A 12917-nucleotide genomic window follows, 5' to 3' on the forward strand; every position below is an offset into this window, starting at 1 on the left:
GTAGATAAATTCTCAGGCTAAGACATGCCTTGCCTAATTGAAAACAGACCAGCAAGCAAGCCTCCGTGATTGCAAAGACAGTGCTCATACTTAATGTAAAAACTAGAAGAGCCGGCCAGACTTGATTTCTATCAGGGGTTTCTTGGAGGGAATTAAAAAAAAGAAAGAAAGAAAAGGTATTAGTCTTTTTAGAGAATCAAAATGACAGAGAGCTGAACTGAACGCCGACTGTGCACAAATTTGATGTGGATTAGTTCAGCTGTATTGACCAAGACCAGAATAGCTCTCCCACACAAAGGAGAGTGCACCCATGATAACTCCACTTAATAGGTTTCACAACCTCACACTGGTCACAAGCCCAATCCAGAAACCCTGGGCTTTCCAGCAGGCCAGAGTATTTATAGCACTTTCAAGGACTGTTGTAAAAGTCTCAAAATAAAATTAATATTGATTTGCCCGAATTTTAAAAAGACATAAACATGAAATATAACTTTTGGGGAAAACATGGAGAGCACTCTGAAAAGACTGATGGTCTCTGTAGCAGGCACTGCAAGTTTTATTACGGGCCACAAACACGACTGATATCTCTTTTAAAAAGAGTTATGCAAAGAGCCAAAACCCTTGTAAAGACAGAGTAAAATAATAATAAAAAAAAATTGAAGAATATCTTTGCGGGGGCGGGGGGGGGGGGGAGTCAGTTGTCACAACACTGCTTCCTCCTAGTCCCCTCTATTCCCCATCCTTAGCTGTCCGCTGAAATCTAATTTGTCATACTTGTGTTTTGGTGCTGAGGATGGATTTTTACATGCATGCTCACTCTTGATTGTGTGTGCGCGCGCATGCACACACACACACACACACACACACACTTCAGTGCTGGGCATGAACCCAGGAACTTGTGTAAGCTGGGCAAGTGCTACATCACTAAGCCCCAGCCCTGTAACATACACCGGAAGTCCTTTTCTCCGGGTCTTCTCTTGCCGCAAGTATTGAAAGGCAGCCATGGATCCCCAGACTCTAAGCAACTGAGAACACGGTGCACACCAGTGACAGGTGTCGGAAAGGGTGGCCTTCCACCTAGACGCTTATTTGTGATTGTCTAGAAGGTCAAGTGAGACAGATCTATACTGGCTAGATTGGAGATCATTCTTCAGCAAGCCCAATATTTAGAATTCTGAGGCTGGGGAATGTGACCTAGTGCCAGAACCTGAGTTTCTTCCAGATTAGCACCAGGTGCTGGTGAGGGGTGGGGGGTGGGGGTAGGGGAGATGGGGTGGGAAGGAATGAGGAGACAGAGAGGGAGAATAATTCTAGGCAGGTATAAAAACCTCCTAATTAACATAAACAGAGTACTGTATCCAGAATCAATAGGACATATACAACATTCAAGAATGTATATGTATCTTAGCCTAGCATCTCCGTCCACTCCAGGAATCCCAGGTACTAGGAAGGCCCAGGCAGGAAGATTACAAGTTTGAAATCAGTGTACACAGCATAGTGAGGCCCCGTCTCCAGTAAACAAACAATAATGGGAAGAAAAGATATATAAGGATCTGAAAAGAAAGAAAACACGTTCCTGGTCATAATGGAAGGAGATGGTACGGTTTGGGGCAATGATAGACTTACCTCCCAACACCGAGCCTTTCCATTTGAGAGGAGGGATGAAGCAAGCAGTGGGGAAGCCTCTGACCTCTCTGACCTCTCGGAGGTCTTCTCCCATGAAATGGGGCATAGGAGGTCCCCGGGGCCCTCATTCCAAGCAGCTGCCTTTGCTACGTTCCCCTCAAGGCATTTCGATCTAATCATAACCTTTCATCTTACTTTCTATGACCTTTCACCCTCTCTAAAACCCAAGCATAAAAGTACACGACGGGTCTCCCTGCTTCTCTGGGTGCTCATTTCTTTAAGAGGCCTCTCCGCTAGCGAAAGTCATGTCAAGCTGGCTGCTTTCGTCTGGAAAATCTGTCCTTTGTGTTGGAGGTTTGAGCCACATACCTAGAGATGCATGAGGAAACGGCCCATAAGCTTTGCTCGCAAAATTCTAGGTCTTCCACATTCTTCCCTCAAACTGATTCCAAAGGCTCGTGGCCCCGTGGTCAGATTCAGTGAAGAAACATGCCCGCTTATCACTTCCAGTGTTCTGTATCAGTTACTGTTCCCATCACTGTTACCAAATATTGGAGGGAGTTACTTCAGGGAGGAAGAATTGACTTTGTCACATAATCTGGGGAGACGCAGCCCCTCACGTCAGGGAAAGTAGGGAGGCGGGAGGGAACCCCAGGGCTGCAGTTGTATGTGGCTGGGGTGCCTTACCTCTTAACTCAGCAGAATTGGAAGCAGATTGGGGGGGGGGGCGCTCCAAACTTCAAAGCCTGCCCTCCAGAGTCCCACTTCCCTCGGCCAGGCCCCAGCTCCCCAATCTCCTGCATCTCATGAGAATAGCACCAGTATGGAGAGATCAAGTGTTCCGACACACGAGTCTGTGTGGGAAGTTTCACGTTCAAACCATAGCAATGAGAAATCCATGTGCTGCCAATTATCTGGTAATACCTGTACTCCCGGCATTAGGAAGGCTGAGGCAGGAGAATCACTTTAACTCAGAGTAGGAGACCAGCCTGGGCAACCCAGGGAGGATTGTCTCAAAACAGAAAAAGAAAGTAACAATGATTTTTAAAGATGTAAAAATAAATATCAATTGATAGGAAGCATATTACTCAAAAGCCAGAAAGGAAGACTTGTAAACAGTGAGAGTAAGACCTGTCTAATCTCCAAATCAGGACTCGGAAATAGAGAAAAACCTCCAGCCAGAAGGACAGGGCTTTGGGCAAAGCTGGAGTGCTGATTTGTGGCATGCAAGCAGTGTACGTCCTTCCAGAAATTCGGATTTATATTCCACACATTCTTTTATCTAGAGATCTGACATTAATTAAATCTCAGTTTTTGCAACAAGCCTTACTTGGAGAGCAGGTTCCTCAGCTTCTGCAGAACAGGCTACCAGGCGAGGGGCCTTCATTCCACTGCAGGCTGAGAGCCGCCTTCCTCTTTATGGCATAGACCTCGGCTCTAAGGGAAATGAAAATTCCCTGCAGACCTGCAGCAGTGAGCCTGACTTCCCTTGCAGTACGTTGCTTACTCATGAAGCAGTGTAAACTAAGACCCCAGAAATCTAAAAGTCCAGTGCATTGACTTAGGTATTCCTAGTTTCCCCCTGAAGAGGAAGAGGTTCACTATTGCTGTGATGAAACACCCATGACCAAAAGCAACTTGGAGAGGAAAAGGTTTATTGGGCTAAGGGACACTGGGGGAAGTCAAGGCAGGAACTCAAACAAGGTGGGAACCTGGAGGCAGGAGTTGATGCTGAGGCCCTGGAGGGGGGCTGCTTACTGGCTTGCTCTTCAGGGCTTGCTCAGCCTGCTTTCTAACGGCACCCAGGACCACCAGCACCACAATGAGCTGGGCCCTCCCACATCAACCACTAAGAAAATTCTCTACAGGCTTGCCTTCAGGCTGAGCGTATGGAGCAGTGGTTCTCAACCTGTGGGTCATGGCCCTCTTGGAGGGCGAGCGACCCTTTCACAGGGATCGCATATCAGGTGTTCATGATTCTAGCAGGAGCAAAATCACAGCTATGAAGTAGCGACGGAATAATTTTATGGTTGGGGTCACCACAACATGAGGAACTGTATTAAAAGTTCGCAGCATTAGGAAGGTTGAGAAACACTGTTATAGAGGCATTTTCTCAGTTGAGGTGTCTCCCCCAGATGATTCCAGCTTGTGTGAAAGTTGATATAAAGTGAGCCAGCACATCAAGCATCCTTTTTATTTACATTCTGGACCACCACTGTCTCTTCAGTTCATTGAAACTGTTTAAAAGAAGGCGTGGTGTGCTAGAATATTTTATACCAAATGATTTTGACAGGTGCTCATTCTGGAAGTAACTGCTACGTTAAATGCTTAAGACAAATCTTCTGGGAAGGTCTGGACTTCGGGGAACATGCTTCAACCCCAATGAAAATAATAAAATTCTTGACAAGGCTGCTGCAGAGCGTTCAAGGAAATGATTGATCCTGGCAGAGCAGAGTCTTTCCCTCAGCAGATTGTGGGGAGTGAGGTTCCTGAGAAGCCTTGAGTGGCCTGTGAGGAATACAAGAAGGTTGAGAGTGCACCCTTCACCCGTGCCCAAGTCCAGTGGGACATTGCAGCCCGCTGTGCTGATAGGCCACTCTGAGGAAATGCTGTGTGTCTGATGTGGCGCTGTCTGTGAACTCTGCATTCTGGAGCTTCCTCTCACAGAGGCACTGTGAGACTGTGAGACTGGCAAGGCTGTCAGCTCAGGGTGCCCGACTAGAACATGTTCAAACGCCACCATTCTGTCTCCCACCCGCTAAGATTACGGTGTGCGCTTCCACACCACGGCCTCTTGCAAGCTAGGCAGACACCGAGTTGTATCCCCTGACCTCGGCCCTTATAATTTGATCGTACCTTTGCATCTATTTAGAACTCAGACTTAACTTTTCCCTTCTTCACAGAAGATGGGTTCAGTCACTCTTGGCCCAGTTTCCCGTTCTCTGCCTCCTCCCACTTTCTAGGGTACTTGGATCCAGTTATCTACTGTGCACAATGGCCTCCTGTGAATAGCTCCCTGTGGGACAGTTAGGTAGTCTAGGGGACTCTCCCACAGACCCCCACACCCTATATGAATGGGTCCAGTGTGCCACACTGGCTACTCCTAATCACATGGTGATTGCACTGAACTTGCCATAGTGCCTTGGATCCCACTGATAGCTTGCTCTCTCTTGTTTCCTACCTAGTAACAGTGTGCATGACCCACATGGCCTTGGCCCAGGCCCTGCAGAGCAAGTTGTCTTTTCTCCCTGCAATCTATGATACATTTATTATAGTTGAGTTGCCTCTTCTGTGCTCCTGACCAACAGACCTGGATGAGGGCTCTCTCTGAGGACACCAGTTGTGCTGGCAGAAATAAACGAGCCAAAGTTCAGATGGCAGCCACCTGGTGTATGAATGCAGGTATAAACAAGCTTCCTGTAACTGGGACATCTGGCCAGATAAGACTCCAAGGCACTCATTATCCAGCAAGATAAAGATCTATTTCATGAAAAGCACTCCGAATTATCTACAGATGTCCATTGCCCCGAGCCCCTGCTGAGCCCAGCTACAGCTCATAGCCTCTCTCCAGAGAGACCAAATCAGAAGAAAACGCAACCTGAGCCTGGCAGTGGTGGCACACGCCTTTAATCCCAGCACTTCGGAGGCAGAGGCAGATGGATTTCTGTGAGTTCCATGCTAGCCTGGTCTACAGAGCAAATTCCAGGACAGCTCGGGCTACATACACAGAGAAACCCTGCCTTGAAAAACAAGAAAAGAAAGAAAACAACTTGGGTGGGACAACTCACTGTTGCTCAGGGTGCTGATATTGGCATATGTTCTGAGGTTTACTTAAAATATAGACCGGAGTGGACTCGGACTTTCCTTATATAGATTTGTATTCTACCCACCTGAATGTGAAGTGAGCCACAGCCAAGGGATCTTAAGAATCTTGGACAGCCCCAATGGGTATTTACAGCAGATGAACATCAACCACTATTTATATTAGCAGGAAAAATGAGGTGCACCCTAGCCTAAGAAGGTTGTACCCAACTGGAAATCCAGTTGTTCATTAAAACGAACCACCTCCAAGAGCCCAGAAAGCATACTACAGTCTCCTGACTTTAACAATGAGGTAGAAACGAGGTTAAATGAGAATCACAAATAGACTTTTAATTCAAAAGAACTCCTTTCCTGGGCTAAAGGAAGCTGCTTATCTTGCGCCCAGAAAAGAAGCTGTGGTGGTTCCTGGGGGTCATCAAAGGTGAATGAAGTCTCGGGCGACAATGTCTGCAGGCCGCCTTCCTCTGTCCTTTTCTAGCTCATTCAACTGCAGTTTGACAAACAAGGTTAGAAACTGAACCTTCCTACACTGACAATTAATTCTTCTGGAAAAGAATCACTAAGCGGTGGTGTCTCTATAGTTTCCACTTGGTTGAAAACACAGCCTTTGAGTTTCCTATGTGAGAAGGAAGCTGGACAGCAAATTACACTGAAAACTCCTTGTTTTCTGCCAGAGACATCACCTAGAAGCCCAGTGTCTCTCGTTCTTTGTGTGTGTGTGTTTTCTTCGTCATGGTCGATTTTCCTAGGAGTTTGCACTTTGTTTTTAGGTTCAGGGCAATGAGCTGTTATTGAAACGACTCTTTCTAGCTCAGTATTAATATAACTTGGTTAATGTGGCATTGTTAGATAATTCAGGTTCTTCTCTGGCAAGAGTGGAGACCAGGCTTTGTGTCAGAGGCAAGCTAGCTTTTTCTGTAAAGGTCCAAATGGTAAATATTTGAGTTTTGCCAGACAGGTGGTCCGTGGGCAACTGTTCAGAAACCGTCTCAGACAGTGGATACATAAACAAGAGTGGCTGTGTTCCAGTCAAACTGTACGTATGGTTGAAATTCATGTTTCCTACCATTTCCACATGTCAAAAAATATTCTTTTTTTCCTTTTAACTTTTAAAAATGTGAAAGACACTCTGAGCTTGTAAACTGTAGAAAAATAGATAAGGAATAAGATCCGGTATAGAGTGAGGTGTTCGCACTAATCCACATTGTAGTCAGTAATTGCTATAAAGAGGTCTAAACTAAATGTAAATCATTCAATATTGTCTTGTTTGAATTCCTATCAGGAATCTGTAGGTTGCTGAACCTTGATTTTTCTTTTTTTTTTTTTTCTTATAGTTTCAGGTTAATGTACAAAATGATAGCATTTTCACACCTATGTGTCCTTGCGTTTTGCCACCACCTACACCCTGCCCCCACGCCCCTCTGGCTGGCTCCTCTCTCTCCCTCTGGCAGTCAATCCACTCCTCCGTGTCTTTCTTTTTTTAGTGTCTCATATCATCCCAGCCTGGCCTCAGTCTCCTGCCTGCCCAGTTGAGGATGACCTGGAATTCTGAGTCTTCTGGTGTCCAGCTTCTAAGCACTGAGGTTACAGGCTGGCATCGGGACACTTCTGCTTCCCCTCTGGATCACACTTGTTCCATTGTCCAGTTTCTCTCTCCTTCCAAGTTTTTTCTTCCCTTTTTGTGATATCATTTTTGGTTTCATGCAATCCCACACTCATAACTACAATCACATATTCCAAAATCTGGGTCCCCACACATAAAAGAAAACATGTAATATTCTGTAGTTGGTCGTTTTGCTCTTTTGGGGGGCCCACCACCCAGCTCCCAAATAAATCACACAAGGAGGGTTATTCTTAAATAGAAATGCCCAGCCTTAGCTTGGCTTGTTTCTTGCTAGTCTTTCTTTCTTTCTTAAAGATTTGTTTATCTATTTATTATGTATATAGTGTTCTGCCTGCAGGCCAGAAGAGGGCACCAGATCTCATTACAGATGGTGGTGAGCCACCATGTGGTTGCTGGGAATTGAACTCAGGACCTCTGGAAGAGTAGCCAGTGCTCTTAACCTCTGAGCCATCTCTCCAGCCCCTTGTTAGTCTTTCTTAACTTTAAATTATCCCCTGTACCTTTTGCCTCTGGGATTTTTCCTTTTCTTACTTCTGTAATCTTACTTTCACTCTCTGTGACTAGCTGGGTGTGTGGCTGTGTGGCTGTGTGGCTGGGTGTGTGGCTGGGTGGCTGGGTGGCTGAGTGGCTGGCTGGGTGGCTGGGTGGCTGACACTTTGCACCCTCTCCTTCTTGTTCTTTGGGTCTTTCTTTCTTCTTCTCCCAGATTTCTCCTCCCATTTATTCTCTCTGCCTGCCAGCCCCGCCTATCCTTTCTCCTGCCTCCCTATTGGCCATTCAGCTCTTTTTTAGACCAGTTAGGTGTTTCAGACAGGCACAGTAACACAACTTCACAGAGTTAAACAAATGCAACATAAAAGAATGCAACACATCTTTGCATCACTAAAGCAAATGTTTCACAGCATAAACAATGTACACAACTTAAAACAATATTCTAGAACAGCATTCACCTTTCTGAGCCTGCTTATTTCACTTAACGTGATGACGTCCAGTTCCACTCATTTCCCGCTGAATACTGGGATCCAATTTTCTTTAAAGCTACATGCACTTCTGTAACTTACGTTGTGCACATGTACCACATTTTTTAAAATCCATCAATCTATTGATAGATAGCTGGGCTGGTTCTAAACAGCCATAGCATCAAATACAGATGTGCAAACCTTGCTGTGTTTTGAATCAGTGTGGTGGACTATTCCTTTACACTATGTGAAGATGTGTCACTGTGGTTGGTTTAATAAAAAGCTGAATGGCCATTAGCTAGGCAGGGAGAGGTTAGGCAGGATTTCCAGGGAGAGAGAGGACTCTGGGAAGAAGAAAGGTGGAGTCACCAGCCAGATACAGAGGGAACAAGACATGTAGGAGGAGAGGGAAAAGTCAAGAGTCATGTTGCAACACATAGATACTAATTTAAGTTATAAGAGCTAATGAGACCAGCCCAAGGTATAGGCCAAACTTCCATAATTAATAACAAGTCTCCATGTCATTTTTTGTGAGCTGGCAGCACCCCTCCCCCCCAAAATCCGTCTACAACTCAGAGTCCCCTCAGTATATACCCAAGAGTGATAGAACTTTGCTATGTGGATGTTCTAGTTCCTGGGGGTTGTCCCCACCTTTTTAAAGATTCATTTTACTTTATGTGTATGAGTGTATGGCTGCATGTACACCATGTATGTACTGAGTGCCTGTGAAGGCCAGAAGAGGCATCTGACTACGTAGAACTGGAGTTAAAGATGGTTTTGAGTCACCATGTGGGTGCCAGGTACTGAACATGGGTTCTCTACAGAAGCAGCAATGCTCTTAACTGCTGAGTTCTCTCTCCACCTGCCTTCGCCCCCTGATTTTTGTTTTGTTTTTGTTGGGAGATAAAGTTTCATGAAGCTTAAATTAACCTCTAACTTCATTTGTACTGGAGGATGACCTTGAACTTCTGACCCCTTTGCTTCTGTGCCCAAGGACAGGGATTACAATAATCACTTCTATGTTGTATTGTGGATTGAACCCAGGGCCTAGTACATGCTAGAAAAACACTACCAACTGGGCTACACCCTCAACTTCCTCTGAAAATTTACACTTGCAACAACAATGGATACAGTTCACCCTATTCTCCAAGCTCCCTCTCATTTCTTTTCTTGAAGAGGGCCATTTGACAGACTTTAATTTGGAGTTCCCTTGTCAGTAATGCTGAACACATTTTTCTTTTTTTTTTTTTTTTTTTTTTTTTTTTTTTTTTTTTTTTGGTTTTTCGAGACAGGGTTTCTCTGCGTAGCTTTGCGCCTTTCCTGGAGCTCACTTGGTAGCCCAGGCTGGCCTCGAACTCACGGAGATCCGCCTGGCTCTGCCTCCCGAGTGCTGGGATTAAAGGCGTGCGCCACCACCGCCCGGCGCTGAACACATTTTTCAAGTGTTTTATTGGCCATTTGTATCTTTTTATTCTGTTCATTGGTTCATTTATTCATTGGATTGATTTGTTTTATTTTGTCTTTGGTTGTGTTTTGTTTTGGTGTTTAGTTTAATTGTAGGTTTTTTCTTTCTTTCTTTCACTTTTCATTTTTTGGAGGCAGGCTCTCCTGTAGCCTTGGGAGTCACCTTAAAATTTTGATTTTCTGCCTTCCACCTCCAAAGTGCTTGGATTACAGGTATGCGCCACAGTGTCTGTCTTAGGTGGTTCTGTGGATCAAACCAAGGCCTTGCTTGTGCTAGGCAAGCACTCGGCCAACTGAGCTACATCCCCAGTCCCGACTTGTACAATTCCCTGTGTGTGCTAGATAGGAATCTCATAGGATTTGTATTCGGTGAAAGTTTTTTCCCCGGTGCTGTAGTCTGTCTCTTCTCTCTGGTCATTAGTCACTGTGTGGAAATCTTTCAGTTTCCGAAGCTTTACCTGGTCAGTTTTTGGGATTACTTCTTGTGGAGTCCTACTGGCATCCTTCTCAGAAAACCCTCCCTGATGCCTGTGTCTTGAAGAATTCTAGGTGTATTTTCCCCTAGTAACGCCAAAACTAACGTCTTTGGTCTACTTTGAACTGATTTCTTTGTTCAGGGTAAGAGGTCAGGATCCAGCTTCTTGCTTCTACATGCAGAGGTTTACTTTTCCCCAGCACCCTTTATTGACGAGACAGTCTTTCCTCCAATGTATGCTTTTGAAACCTCTGTTTAAAAAATAGATGACTCTAAGTGTATTGATGTATTTCTGGGTCATCTATTCAAGCCTACTGGTCTACAAGTTTGGTTTATTTTTGTTTTTGATTGTTTTGTCGTGGATATGCTGCTTTGTTATCTTGGCTTTGTAATATAATTTGAGATCAATTGTTATGATATCTTCAAACTGTCCTTTGTGTTAAAGACTGTTTTAGCTATCTAGGGTCCTTTGGCTTTCCATATGAATTTTAGGATTTTTTTCTAGTTTTGTGGAAATTATCATTTGAATTTGTTGGGAATTGAGCTGAGTCTTAGATTGCTTACATAGCATTTTAAAAACAATATTAATTCTTCAGTCCATGATGAAAGAGATCTTTCATCTCCTAGGGTCTTTTTAATTTATTTCTTCAGCATCTTAAAGTTTTTGTTATAGGGATCTTGGTTATGTTCATTCCTAAATATTTTATTCTTTTGAAACTATTCTGATTGAAATATTTTCCCCTGTTGGTCTAGGCAAATTCATTAATTGCTATTTATTTTTTTAAAAAAAAGATACTCTTTTTTGTTTAGTTTGTTTTGTTTTTTGGAGGGTTTTTTCTTTTTTTTTGGTTTTTTTCGAGACAGGGTTTCTCTGCATAGCTTTGCACCTTTCCTGGAGCTCACTTGGTAGCCCAGGCTGGCCTCGAACTCACAGAGATCCGCCTGGCTCTGCCTCCCGAGTGCTGGGATTAAAGGCGTGCGCCACCACTGCCCGGCTTTTTTTTTTTTTTTTTTGAATACTGGTTTTGCTGAGTGTACCTACCAGTTTTAAGAGTTTCTGTGAAGTCTTTAGGCTCTTTTAACTACAGGATCATCACATATAAAAATAGGGAGAATTGGATTCCTTCCTTCCCTTATTCATATCCCTTTTACTTCTTTTTCTTGTTTTACTGCTCTAGATGTGATTTCTAGCACTACATTGAATAAGAGTAGAGAGTAGTCATCCTTGTCTTGTTTCAGAATTTAGAAGAAATAATATTAGCTATAGGGCTTGATTATGTTGAGGGACATTTTTTTTTACTTCTGTTTTTTTCAGAGATTTTATTATTTGTCAAGGTTGAACTTGGTCAAAGGTGTTTTGGTCTTGGCTTTTCAAAGTTCTATATAAGGTACTAAAGAGGGAGACTCCTTGGGGAGTCTTGATGAGCATGACTGGCAAGAAGCTGTGATTCCTTCAGGTTCTGTTTTGTCTTAATGTTGCTTTGAATTTGGTTTCCAGTTCCTAATTAGCCTGCAAATGTCCTGATAAAGATAAACAGCTAAGAAGAAGGCCTGTTTGTTTATTCAGATCTATCTCCACAAAAGCATGGCCCACTGCTTTGAAAACTCCAAGTGACAAAGTCAGCTACCACCACACACAACAAGTTAGATACGAGTGGTCTAGTGATACAGCCTTGAATCTCAGCTGCCTTGGGGTCCGAGACAGGCTGATCCCATGTTCAAGTTCAGCCTATGCTGCATAGTGAATGTAAGCCAACCTGAGTCATTTAGTAAGACTGTATCTCAAAATAAAAATAAGGGATAGAGAAACGGCTCAGCAGTTAGCAAAGGACCCAAGTTCCATTTCAGGACCAAAGTAGGGCAGCTCACCACTGCCTGTGACTCTAGTTCCAAGGGATCTGATACCATCTTCTAGTCCCCAAGGGCACTGAGTGTACATTCACAAACCCACACCCACCCACAATACACATAACTTTATTAAAAATAAAAGTTAAAAAATAAATTAACGAAAAATAAAAACTGGGTTGGAAATGTAGTTCAATGGTAAAACATGGGCCCCACATGCTCAAGGCCCTAGGTTTAACTCCAGGACTTCACAAAGCAAGCAAACAGAAATGAAAGACAGTCACATTGTGGTTATCAAGGTTCTCCTAGGAATATATGCTCGTTCTAATTAAAATTTTCTGCCATAAGATCGCTTTAATTTCTGCTTTTCTCTAAAGAAAACTGGGAAGGGATTCATGTACGGATAGAGTAACTGGAATGGGAAGAATATAGAAGGCCTTATTCCACGGAAATGAAGTCTTTCATGAGGAAAACCAAGAGACAAGGCAAACCAGCAGAAAGCAATGTATCCTTGACCTAAGGTTCTGACGGAAATGTGTGCATGTAAGTGATTTGAGCGTTCTGACTGGTCAGCCTTGCTGGCAAGTGGGAGTTCCTTCTTTCAGGACCCCCTAGCTGCTGTAGCTCTTTTATGTTCCTCCTTAGGCGCTGTTCCAAAACTTAATCAATCTCTTCAGCCAGCTTTGATCTACTTCCAAAGGATTCTTCTCACACTCCTTCAGTACGAGCACTCGATATCCTCTCTTAAGGATGTAATCAAAAATTGTATCCTAAAACTCACAATAGTTTAGTAGCCTGGTGAGTTGCCATGGCAACCTTTAGCTTACTGGAAAAAGAGTAGCAAGGGTTTCTATCCTGTTTCCGTCATGGTGCTACACAGTCCTGTCCCATCCTTTGGGTCCTAAGATCAGTGCTAATTCTTCTCCTTCAGATTGCTTCTTTTATTTCATGAGGTGACATTGGAGAAAGCTCTCTCTCTCTCTCTCTCTCTCTCTCTCTCTCTCTCTCTCTCTCCCTCCCTCCCTCCCTCCTCCCCTTTCCTTTCTGAAACTGAAGTGATTACAATCAAAGGACATTTTATTGTAGTAGGTAGTTTTGCTTT

At 43.9% G+C, this 12917-nt stretch overlaps 1 protein-coding gene across 4 annotated transcripts in view; it reads right to left on the reverse strand.

Annotated features, from left to right (window-relative positions):
* Window positions 1-12917, reverse strand: part of Slc39a10 (solute carrier family 39 member 10) — a 130070-nt gene that overhangs the window by 103325 nt on the left and 13828 nt on the right. Inside the window, exon 1 of one of the 4 annotated variants that reach the window (XM_076550406.1) lies at window positions 2957-2981. The exons of 1 other annotated variant lie outside the window; for it this stretch is intronic. The gene's annotated coding sequence lies outside the window, so the exon portion shown is untranslated. Of the gene's footprint in view, window positions 1-1626; window positions 2167-2956; window positions 2982-12917 lie in introns of those variants that run through there. 2 more of the 4 variants (XM_015993754.3, XM_076550410.1) reach the window with 2 other exon arrangements.

This window comes from Peromyscus maniculatus, chromosome 13, assembly GCF_049852395.1.
Source record: "Peromyscus maniculatus bairdii isolate BWxNUB_F1_BW_parent chromosome 13, HU_Pman_BW_mat_3.1, whole genome shotgun sequence".
In the NCBI taxonomy this organism is placed as follows: domain Eukaryota; kingdom Metazoa; phylum Chordata; class Mammalia; order Rodentia; family Cricetidae; genus Peromyscus; species Peromyscus maniculatus.